Source organism: Balearica regulorum, chromosome 1 (assembly GCF_011004875.1).
Source record: "Balearica regulorum gibbericeps isolate bBalReg1 chromosome 1, bBalReg1.pri, whole genome shotgun sequence".
Classification (NCBI taxonomy): domain Eukaryota; kingdom Metazoa; phylum Chordata; class Aves; order Gruiformes; family Gruidae; genus Balearica; species Balearica regulorum.
This window is the reverse complement of record NC_046184.1, coordinates 74,459,089-74,471,039: the sequence shown is the minus strand read 5'-3', so window position 1 is coordinate 74,471,039 and position 11,951 is coordinate 74,459,089. Positions and strand designations below refer to the sequence as shown.

The following is an 11,951-nucleotide window of genomic DNA, read 5'->3' as shown; positions in this document are numbered from 1 at the left end:
CCCACTTCTACAAAATCACTGTTCTTTCAGAGGTAATGTAATTGATAGAACCCATAATTCCCCAACATTTCTATCCTTTTTTTAAAAAAATTAACGAACTTGATATCCAGTTTCAGATCTGCCTACAGACTTTTATACATCATATTCCTGGTAAGGGAGAGGCTGTTTAGTAACATAAAACCAATTGCATTTTAATTTTTGGTATTACATCCATATAAAATGGAATTAAACCTTGAAGCAATCAGTGAATTTGTTTAGAACTGAATATTGGAAAAGGAGGGCGGTTTCTAGATATTGCTTTCATCTTTGGCATTATCATATTTTTAGTCTCATTAATTCTGCTTAGAAAAAGCAGAATAAAAACTGATAGCTTGAAATAAAAGCCAGAAAACTTCAAATTAGAAAAAGGACAAAACTTTGCAAACATTTTCAATAAAGGTGACTAACAATTAGAAAGAAATCGCTGAAGAGAGCAGCAAAATCATTAAAACAAATAATTTCCAGTCAGTCCTGAATGCCTCTCTGGAAGGTGAAAGTTAGTTAAACATATGTTATTTAGCTCGACTCAGACCTCTACTAGACAAAATTTTGCCCCACGTTACTTAGGAGTTCAAATTAGGTAAAAAACATTGTAAGGCCAGAATATATTATTATCACCTCTTTTTTTCATTTAAGAAAAAGGAAAATTCAGCAACCAGAAACTAGACCTTGGGGGTGCATCGGAGGGTGGGGTGGGGTGTGTGTATAAGTCAGTGTCCTGGTTTCAGCAGGGACAAGATTAATTTTCTTCCCAGCAACTGGTGTGGCGCTGTGGTTTGGATTGAGGATGAGAATAACGTTGATAACACGCTGATGTTTTTAGTTGTTGCCAAGCAGTCAAGGACTTTTCAGCTTCTCATACTGGCCTGCCAAGCAGAAGGCATGGGGCACCCAAGAAGCTGGGAGGGGACAAAGCCAGGACAGCTGACCCCAACTGGCTGAAGGGATATTCCATACCATATGACGTCATGCTCCATACATATATCTGGGGGGTGGGCTGGGAGGTGGGGCAGCCTGGGGCTTGTAGAGCATCGACTTCAGGTGATGAGAAATTGTGCTGTTCATCACTTGTTTTGCATATTATTATTGTTATTATTATTACTACTACTACTACTATTATTATTAGCATCATGTTCCCTTTTTTTGTCCTATTAAATTGTCTTTATCTCAAACCCATGACTTCTATTTCTTTTTCCTTTTCTATTTTCAATTCTCTTCCCCATCCCACTGGGAGAGTGGGGAGGGAGCGAATGGCTGTGTGGTTTTAGCTGCCTATCGGGTTAAACCACGACAGTCAGGCATATATAATTTCTGTTTATATTATCTGTCCCTTTGTTTGAAAAGAAACTTCCTTTTTAAATACCTACACATGCATTTGCTGTTCCTGCTTATTCCTGCAACTTTACTCTTTCTCCAGCTTTGTTTTTCTCCAGTTCTGACAATATCTGTCATGTCTAAACGAAATGCATCTTCTCTTTATTGTTACAACTGTCATCTGTTGAGACAGTTCCAGCAGCAGCATGTCAAAAACCGTGCCCCTTGGATATTCAATTATGTTCTTTTTCCTGAGGTCTCCAAGTGCCGTATAACGAGCTGTACAGGAAATGCCAGTGTTCATAGGAACTGCACTTTTTTCTTTTTTTTTTTTTTTTTTTTCCCCCAATATGATTCTTTACAGATTTTGGATGACTAGTTCATGAACAAGAAGTAATAGGATTAGTGCAAAGCTTCCTGTAATTGAACAAATAGGAATTATAGATCACTTTGTTATACAGCTAAAAGATTATCTTCTCCCATGCATTTAGAAAGGACTATATTTGCTACTTGTCTCTGGGCATTAAGATCCTCAGCCTTCTACATTTTTGATACACTCTGCTAGTTTTCTATTAATCACTCTTAATGGATACAATTTTAGTATTGATTTCACCATTCATTTAAATGGGACCAAAAAAACCATACTACAGGGCTAATCCTCTGGACTGTTAAGCTGTAAGAGACAAGGTAAAGCTGAATGCTTTCCTTTTCTGGACACAATTCTAAACTAGGGAAAACTTGCTTTTAAATGTGGGTTGGGATTTTTGGTTTTTGTTTGTTTGGTTTTGGGTTTGTTTTTTTTTTCCTTTGGAAAAAGTGAAGGTCTTTGTGAAAATCACTTGGTTTGAGGGGGGAAAAAAAAAATCAATGGGTGAAGACTACTGCAAGGAAAAACTGAAATGACATTTTCTGAATTTCCTTATTTTGCTTTCATTCTCATTGTCTCAACTTTTAAAATTGAGTTATGTAAGGACCCATGCACAATAAACTACTGATAAATCAAAATGGCAATAGGATGTGCTTTAACCAATGAATATCTTGGACCTGTGTAGGCACAAAAGAGTCCCATCTGCCTAAATATCAGCAACCCACAGTGAAACATATGTTGACTTGTCTGCTCCCCTTCCAGAAACACAGTTTAAGGGTTCGTGTTTGCCATGCATCAGTTCAATTGTTCTATTATCATATCTTTAAAATCGTGAAGGTTGCTACTTTGCACTGACTGAAGTTTCTCTTCCTACATCAAAGCCTGCTGTTTGTATCATAACTGAAATATTCTGCTCCTGCACAAAACGATGGTTTTGAACTATGCATCAAGTACTTTTGATTACAAAACGAAGGCAGCATTTTGGTTCTCCAGGGATATGAAAGACTTCATGCCCTGTTACATCCCTACAAAACTCACTCCCGTAACAAGTTCCATGTGAACCGCACACATCTCTAGTGGCTCAGATGTTTGAGACCTATAGAAACAATCCTTTTATCTCTTGAGATACGAAATCACATACGACATGATCAAATTTTGAAATAATCTGGCATAGTCATAATATGACAACTGTTATAAGTCTTAGGAAAGTTTAAAAAACTCACACCAAACTTCTCAAACGTCTGTGGTTTCCAATCACTGCTGCTTAATAACTTGCATAAAATAGCATGGAAGACTTACTTTTTTAGTTAAAGAAAAATAATTTAAAGTTATGATAAAGTAATAATTTCACTGTGACATTAAATCTACTTTAATACACTGAGGAGAATGATTCATCTGCTCTGTATTTTTTTCTTTCAAGTAGTTTGTACTATCACTAAATTAGACCTACAGCTTATAGCCATTTGCACTTAAAATTGATCTTCCCAATCTGGGCTGTTGAAAGCAAGATTTATATGCATAATAATTAGATATCTCTCTCTTCCCTTGCTTTAATTTGGTTTAGTAGACAACTCATATTTTGGTGTGAGAGTAATTGAATCATTACTTCTACTTTAGAAAAAGCTGGTTCTCGCAAAGTAGCGCACTGATCACAAGGGTGGTGCAGTATCTAGGGGTTTATTTTTACTCATTAATTCAACATCACAGTGCAGCTGTGGCTTTACACCAAGGATGCATTAGCAACACATGGATCCCACCTACTGTTATTTCATCTGTGCTTCATCATACTTCACCTCGCCTGTTACTTCTCTTTTGCATCTTGGGCACCAGGAAAAAGCAATACTGAAAAGGTACAAACTCTCTTGTTAAAAATGAAGTTGTCACACAGCTCATACCACAGCTCAGTTTCAGCTGTGGCCAAACAAATAATGACATTGCCAAAAGAAAGCAACGTGGGGTTACGGTGGCAATACGGGGCTGTTCCAGCAGAAAAGCTTGCCAAGAAGACTCTAAATGAGGTCCATACAGATAGGAATAGAAGATGAGGGGAAAACAAACCTTATATTTCTATCACAGTAAATTCCTTCCAGTTTCTAACAGAAAGAAGATCTTATCTCAGCACCTGTCGAATAACATTAATAGAGAGAAGCAGTGTTGTGCTATAACTGTCTTTTAGGCTCACCAAAAAAAAAAAAACCAACCCAGAAACAGCAATACCAAAGAGTATCTGATGTGTCTTTGGAGGGGGGAGATGGGAGGGAACTTCTCAGAAGGTTTTTCTGCAGGGAAGCACTAAGGAGGTGGTGCAAGATCTCACCATGCAGAGAAAAGAGGAAAAAAATGGGGACGTGGTAGCACAAAATATTTAGGAAAAAGAAACAGCACAATCAATCTATCATGATACTTTGACACTACATCACCTTCTCAAGCCCTCAGGTAACCTAGGGATATTTTTTTTTCTCATTATTATCACAGCCATCTCCAAGGAATATACCAGAAAACTCATGAATAAAAATTAGTCAGGTAAATAAGCAGTGCTCAGTATAAATAATTTCAGGTTAAGATTTTCAACCGAGTTTCAGGACATGTCTAGGTGGTGGAAAGCAGCACACCTTCTGTAATTCTTTTTTAAAACTACAGGAAAATTAATATAGTTAGTCAGAAGTAGATGGGGTTTTTCCCCTAAATGTTTTTAATCTGAAAAAAATATTACCACACTATATTTCTATCCCCTGAGGCAGGTCCCTTTTCACTTACCACTGGAAGCATCCTGGATTCCTTATGATTCCTGCTAGCCCACTCTGGCATACCTCTGTCTTGCTGCACTATAGAATACGTACATTTTATCTTCCCAAACTATTCAGCTACCAGAGATTTGAAGAAGGCTTCTGAGAGTCGACTGTAAGTTCCCACTGACTACCAGACTTCTTGTTTTGTTTTTAATTGTGAATCACTAGTGGTTAATTCCTTATAAACCTATGCAAGCTTGTTCATGAAAACAAAGGCAGATTGGCAGGAAGTTGTCTCCTGAATGAGCAGAATTGCCACACAGCTATAATCATCCAAACCAACAACTGAGCTTTTCTTCAGTCCTGTATGTGTTCCCCTGATATGTAAATTCATGAAATATTGATGCTTACTCTCACTAAAGGAGAGCTTTCATAAGGAACTTTCTAATTTGGAAAAGTTCCTACTTCAATTAGAATTACTGCTGCAAAGATTAGATCCCATGCTTGCAACCGTGATTAACAAGAAAAGGAAATGGTAAGCCTTATCATCCTACTGCCTGCTGTCATCTGTGGGGGATCAAAGCACGTTACCACGGCTCAGGGTGGAAGCTGGAGGTTTCACCATCTGATTAGGATGCCTTCTCTTACAGGTCTGTTAAATGACCAGCTAATCAGAACATAAAACAATGAAAATGCTATTATCTGGGAGAAGGCAGAAAGGTAATAAAGAGATGAAGAATATAGCAGCAATACTATACTAGACCCAGGGCATGTGCAATAGGAATAGCGTCGGCTATTATGAGGGATTTCATGCTTTGTTGTGTGGTATTAGTTAAATGTTTCATATGTTTCCCAAGTATGTTTTTCACTTGAAATGACAATTAATTTGTGCCCATTGGTCCCATCTCCAAGTGTCTGCTGCTCACAACAGCAAAACATCTGCATTGCTTTAGGCCAAACTAATATAAATTACCAAAAGAATTGTAATTTACCCATTTAGACAATTGCTGTCAACTGTGTGACAGTTGAAAAAGTTTCCTCTTTTTGATTATCCCAGCAGTCAGTCTTGCACAGCTGACTAATTGCTCCATAAATGGTGTGTTTTACATGAAGGTTCACACTGCATGGAAAAGAGAGAGCATTCAAAAGAGCTTGATTAGTCAAAAGTAATTGCCAAGCACCCACCACGGGAACAATCAAATGAGCCAAATCAAAATGTGTCTTTTTGCTTCAACGCTGACTCTGTATGAATATACCATGACTCTGTGTGTGAATATATAAATTCTTGGACAGAATGTCCCAAGCATACTAAAAGAATATAAAATTGCTTGTGCTGAAGCACAGGCTGTTTTCCGTGATATGATATTTGTCTATAGTAGTGCATCTGCTGTGGCTGCATGGCACAACCCAAAGCTAACTTTAAATTGAAAGGAAACCTGCTCAGAGTAACTGTCTACATTTTTACTTAGTGTCTTGGTCGGGTTTTGAAGTCTTGGCTCAGTCTGTGGAACAATGCTGCAATCTAAACATAACCATTAAAGTTGATATGACATATAAAATCTGTAAGAATATTAGACTATCATTGTATAAAAAAAAATTTAATAAGCCGCATGAAGAAGGAAGGAAATAAAATTTTCTTCATGAATTGATGTAATTAAAATGTAACCTTCTGTTAGGATAAAATCCAGACAATGATGGTTCATACTTTATTAAATCTGCATTTAGTACTGGTACAAATGCTTTCAGAATACTACAAGCTGCTTTGCTGCCCACATTTCAAGAAAGCTTTTGAAAAAGTAGAAGACTGAGGAAAGCAATCTGGGAGCTGTTAAAATATTACAACACATTCTGAAGCCAGTCTTGAGGCGCTCACATTTAAGTTTATTGAGGCAGCAGGGGCATGATGATGATAGGTCTGCAGATATTTCTATGGAGGCAAATATGTGCAAATACCGTTTTATTCAATCTAGCAGGTGGCCACAAGAAGATCCAGTGACCTTACCATGAAGTCAGATGACTTCAGAGTAGAAATGAGGTGCACACAGTTATCGGTGAAGTTATCTCATCACTGGAACTATTTCCAAGAATTACTGTGGCTCTCACTGACAGACCATCTTAAAAAAATAAACTTTTTAGTACTTCTGTGCCATCAGACACAGTAACTGCCTGCTTTGGTTCCCTTCTAGTTTACGAAAGTTTCCCTCTGTAACCATCCCTCACTGGGTCACTTCTGCTCAGATAAGTGCAAAGGGACTTTGGAAGCTGGATACAGAGGATTTTTAAGAGTAAAGAGCAACCACTTCTTGGCTGGCACTCCCAGTAGACAGCGAAGACTACGTGCTGCTAGGATAAGTGTAACTCACCTGCTGGCCAGGTACCACCCAGCTGGACAAGTGTAGACCTCTGTGGTTTCTTGGGAAAGGCTGATCATTGAGTTGCTTCTGGTTCTGGTTTGGTTTTGTTGTTTGTTTTTTTTTTCCTTAGAATTTTGTACCATTTCATGTAAGTAGTCCTCCTTTGAATCCTCTAGTTGCTAATATCACCGATGCAACAACTTTACTCCATCGTTTCACTTTTCTCAGTTGCATGGCTTTAGTGCATGTGCTTTCTCACAACTCAAAAAGAGTTTTCTCAGTAAATGTGACCATGGCCACACAGCTCTGCTGAACCAAACTGGGCCTTGGCTCACCACCAGCTAGACCTCTGCGTGAGGGGTTACCGTTCTCCTGGGAGACCATCTTATTCTAGATGGCTCGTGGGAACCAGGGGAAGAGCTCCACATGCTGAAGGCCATTACAGACCACATCTAAGCAGTGCATCAAAAGCAGGACCGTTCAGTGTTCATTACAAGAGTTGCCCTGGTAGAGGTCTCAGGTAGTCCTAGTACCTTAGGTGGGGTACTACCTGAGTGGGGTACTACCTGGAGAGGCAGGGAACCGTCCCAGCTAAGAACATTCAAGAGGTTTGACATGCAGGTGTTAAAAAAATCCTTAAACTCAGTTATCCCTTAGGTAGGCAGCAAATCAAGAATTCAACTGGGGTGTAAACTGTGCCACTGAGGGAGGGAGAGCACTGCCCTGTTCTGTAAAGCCAGCTACAAAGAGCCTGGCCTGTCAGTGAGAAAATTTTCATTGATCCTTTTCCTCTAGTGGAGCTGGAAGCACTGCTTACAGTACTTGCACACAACCTCCACCTCAGATGACACCACTAAAAACATTTGTCCTCTTACAATCACAGTTTCCCAAGATGAGGTGTGAAGACTATTTCCATGACCCTGCAGTAATTATTTAGTGAAATTACTTACTGAGGCTTCCCTGCATCTACTTTACAGAGTAGCGGTTTTGCACAGGAAAGCAGAAGAGCACACTCCATAACCAGGATCAGCTTGCTTTCGGCTGCTGAGGTTTCACAGGCTGTTTCACACTGATGAAGGTGGCATGTAAACTGATCCTGAATTTTTATTCCAGTGCTGACCTAGGTTCTTACAATGGCTCAGACAAACCGAGCACATAATTGTCCTCTAGGTAATTGTCTCTTTAGTAACAAATTAGTAGTCTTCCTAATAAGGTTTGTGGGATTCAGAAGAATTCAGTCTTCTCCTTGGGAAAACTCTCAGTGAGGTAGCATGGCTAATGTGGTGGTGTAGTTCCCCATGCTGTGTGTAGAGCTGCCCAGGACAGAAGAGGACACTTCCTAGTTAAGAAATGGCCGTAGCTGGAGATACAAGCACCCATATGAAGCTCTTCTTCCATCACCTCTATGACACCAGGAGCTCACTTATCCTTGCCTGGGGTATGACGCGCAGAGGATGAATAGGGGCACGACAAGCAGGGGTTGAGTGCAGCCCTTCTCTTGCAGGCTGCCCACACACACCATCCACCCCCAGGTGGGACTGTGGGTTAGGGTGCATTGGTGGGAGAGGAAAGGATCATGCGTCTCTTGATCCTTCCTAATGTAGGTGGGTGGTCAACAAAGATCATGCCAAAGATTGATGTGGCCACCACACTTCCCCTTCACAAGGGCTTCTTGTGATCTTGATGCATTCTTTTCTCCTCCAGCTGCCTCCTCTCCCTCAGAGGGCTGTGCAGACCTGCCATGGTCTTGCTCTTTGATCATGTCAGATATTGTCAGCTCTCAGGTCAGCACTTTTGGTACTTTTCTGTTAGGAGGTACAAAAGGAAGATGATACAGATGGTGCGTCAAATGAACACAGAGCCAAGTCCCATTGCTTTCATGTGTGGAGGAGGTGACCTCTAAAAGCAATTGGCTCAATACATTAAAATCAGTCAACCCTTTTCAAGACCTTTAAAAATATTTATTTCTCTATTATAAGGGGAGTACAGTGCCCAAGTTTTTAACTTGTCAGTTGATTCTCAAAAATGGGTTAGATTGATACGCGGGTTGATTCATAGTTCTGGAGATAGAGCACCTAGAAGATTTTTTTTTTTTTTTTAAGTAAACATCACTCCCAAGTCATCCTGTCACTACAGCTATAAAAAATAAACCCTTCTGCAGGCTTCCCTAGTTAATCTACAGCCCCATATTTTGTACACATGCCTCCGCTTATTAGATTTCTGATTTAATTGTAATATATTAGTTTAATCTACTTTTCAGTATTACCTGATAATACATACAGGCAGGATTTACAACCTCAACTTCTATCATTTGAGCATTCAGAAGCCCTCAGAGAGGACAGAAATCTACCTCTTCTGCTATTTACAGCTACAGCAAAGAAACCCAAGAGCTATAAAATTACCTGCTGACAGTCCAATTTCTTTGCAGATTTCTGAGTCAGAAAAATTTAATACTTTACCAAATCAAAAATTACCTCTGTGCAGGAAGTGCAGAGGCAGGCAGGAAGACTGGGGCTGGCTGGCCCTCCTTGCCCACAAAGGGACCTGCTGGTGTAGCCACACAGGAGCCGGCAGATGTTTTCACTGTTTGTTAGAAAGTAAGAACCAGGCGCTCCTCTCGTCCTACCAGCAATGCCTTGAAAACAATAATGGCTTTCCTTTCTAAATTGTTTCCACAGCCTCAAAGTACTCTGAAGCCCCCAAAATGCAGCATAGATGGGGTCCCACCAGGCCACCAGCATTTCTCGAAGCAGCACTTTCTCCCGCAGAGGTGCTAGTGTGTATAAAGGCATGATTTTTCTGAGCAGGGGGTGCCTGCAGGAGAAGAGCTCGGAGCGCACTTTATTTTGGAGCCAGATAGCTGCCTCCACTGGCAGGGGCTTTTGCACAGGCAGCCACAGCAAGCAGCAGTTTTGGAGGCGGTTTCAGGCTGCCCTCCACAGCCGGGTGGATGCTCAGTTTTTCCTAATCCAGCCACACTTGCTGCAAGTCATGGCCAACGTGGTGGTTGGCACCATCACCTTGCCTTGGCTGAACCGGATACCCCAGGGCTCAGCATTGCAATGGGGCCGGGGGGATGACTGCGCTGGGTTTTGGGTAGGATCCAGACCGCTCCTATGCCTCCGCTCTCAGTAAGGACAACTCTTCTTTGCCTGGATATTATGCTTGCCACACATGTGCAACGTGAGGTTGGCACTGAACATCTTCATGTTCACAGAAAGCCAACAAAACAGCCCTGGGATCCCTAATTGCCACTTTCTTCATGAGGCTGCTCCACAGCTGCTTTCACACATTCAGAACCACCTTTTAGAGGGGAGAGTAGAATAAATGCTGCAGAAAGTCATTGCTATGTGGATTCTGTTGCACTGCTCCTACGAGAGAGATAAGGTTCCAGTCTCAGCAGAATAACCTTACGATAGCCTCAGTAACCAAAAGCAATTTGGACCTGGGGGTAGCTTTGATTTCACCAGGCTGTACTGAGGTTGCACCAAAATAACTCTTTTGCTACTGTTTTCTCCACTTCTGCTAGCCCAACATAACCAAGGAATAAAACACGAAGGCTTAATTGCCCTTTTAAAGAATAAAACCCTGCCACTCACATGTCTGCATTTACGGACTCTTCCAGAGCAGAGGCAGGTTGCTCCAATTCACCTCTTTCCGCTCCTGCCACAGTCCCACGTAAGCTACTTCTCGCTGGCAGAAGATGCTGGTGTTGGCAAATTCTCCCCAGAAAGCTGTGCTTGTGCTGGCGAGGATCTCCGCCACTCTGCGTGGGAGCAGGGCTGCGGTGAGGGTACCGGCGGCTGGCACACGATGAGAGCCCACAACACGGCTCGCCAGCTTTGAATGATGTCCAGGTAATTTTCACCGAGTCAACGTCTGTGCTCTAAACAGCTGGGAAAAAAAAATTAACAAAAAAATGACCTGGCTGAGAACAACTGCTGAGTTTGGATTCAGACCAGCAAAACTCATCCCATCTGCAACATCGGAGGGCAGTGTTTCCTTGGGAGCGTCGCGGCGAGGAGCAAGGCTGCGGGGAAATAAAACTGCAGATAACCCAGAGGTGAGTAGATGTGGAGATATTTTATTTTTATGCTAAGAAACATTTGACTTTATTAAGGGTGGCAGCTAATTTAGGAACTGGAAGAAGGCAAATTGCAGTTCTGGTCACAAAATAAATCATTCCAGTACTACCCACAGCTGAATAGTCATGACATGCTGCAAAGGGATGTTACGAACAGGAGAACAGGCTTAATGTAGATTGGGATACATAAAACATAAATATGAATGACCCCAAAAGAATCCATAGGCAAGTAAAATAAAACTGGAAAAAGTAATTCACGTTGAAGAGCCTTAAATACGGGAAAACGAAACACAACCCAGCAATAGTAAAAAGAAAGCATTCTGAAAGTGAAGTGAGAGCAACAATTGCACCAGATGCATTGGGGCAGGTATGTAATCAGAAATACCCACGAATCTGCAAACCAGACGTGGTGGAAGCGTCGCGGAAGGCAACCTGTCAGTGTCAGAAACCACAGGATCTATCGTTTCTAGGGCAAACCTGGATGGTGCTGGTGCGTCGGTGGCCTCCTGCGCATCTGCGCACCTGCGGACCCGCACAGCGCCAGCTGCACGTAGACATCGAGGCTGGCTGCGGCGGCAGTTTGCAAGACAGCTCTAACCACAAGCTATCGCGACCAGACGGGGTTTCTGGAGACCTGCTATGAACTGAACTGGAGGCTCCAGCACGGTTCCCAGCAAGCAGCTGTCCGCCCCGTTAAACATCATGGGAGAGGCTGCCAACAGCACGAGTTCGCACTCGCGGCAGCAAAGCCAAGGACTGGCTGTGGTCCTGCCAAGATAGTCAGGTTGTCAGAGCGGTGTACAGCCTCGGCTTTTCTGCTGCTGCCTTTGGACCAGCACTCCAAGGCTGCTGTTCTGGCATTTTTACAGAAAAGAAGGGGAAAAAATTGTTTCACAATATAAGCCACACCTGAAGTGGGTACAAATTTAAAAAAAAAAAAAAAGAAAAGAGAAAGGAAGAAAATAGTAAACCAAAAATGAAAGAGACAGTACCTACACAAAAAATAAACTGCAAAGTGTCAGACTAAATCAAAGATGGATCAAGATAGATCATCTTGGCTCCAC

At 41.6% G+C, this 11,951-nt stretch overlaps 1 long non-coding RNA gene across 1 annotated transcript; it reads right to left on the bottom strand.

The window, feature by feature from the left end:
- Positions 1–7,573: 7,573 nt before the first annotated feature.
- On the bottom strand, positions 7,574–11,192 carry LOC142602622 (uncharacterized). Its single transcript, XR_012836377.1, has 2 exons — positions 10,403–11,192; positions 7,574–8,608 (listed from the first exon to the last, which is right to left on the bottom strand). It is a non-coding gene; the product is annotated as an uncharacterized LOC142602622 (long non-coding RNA).
- Between the last annotated feature and the right edge of the window lie 759 nt (positions 11,193–11,951).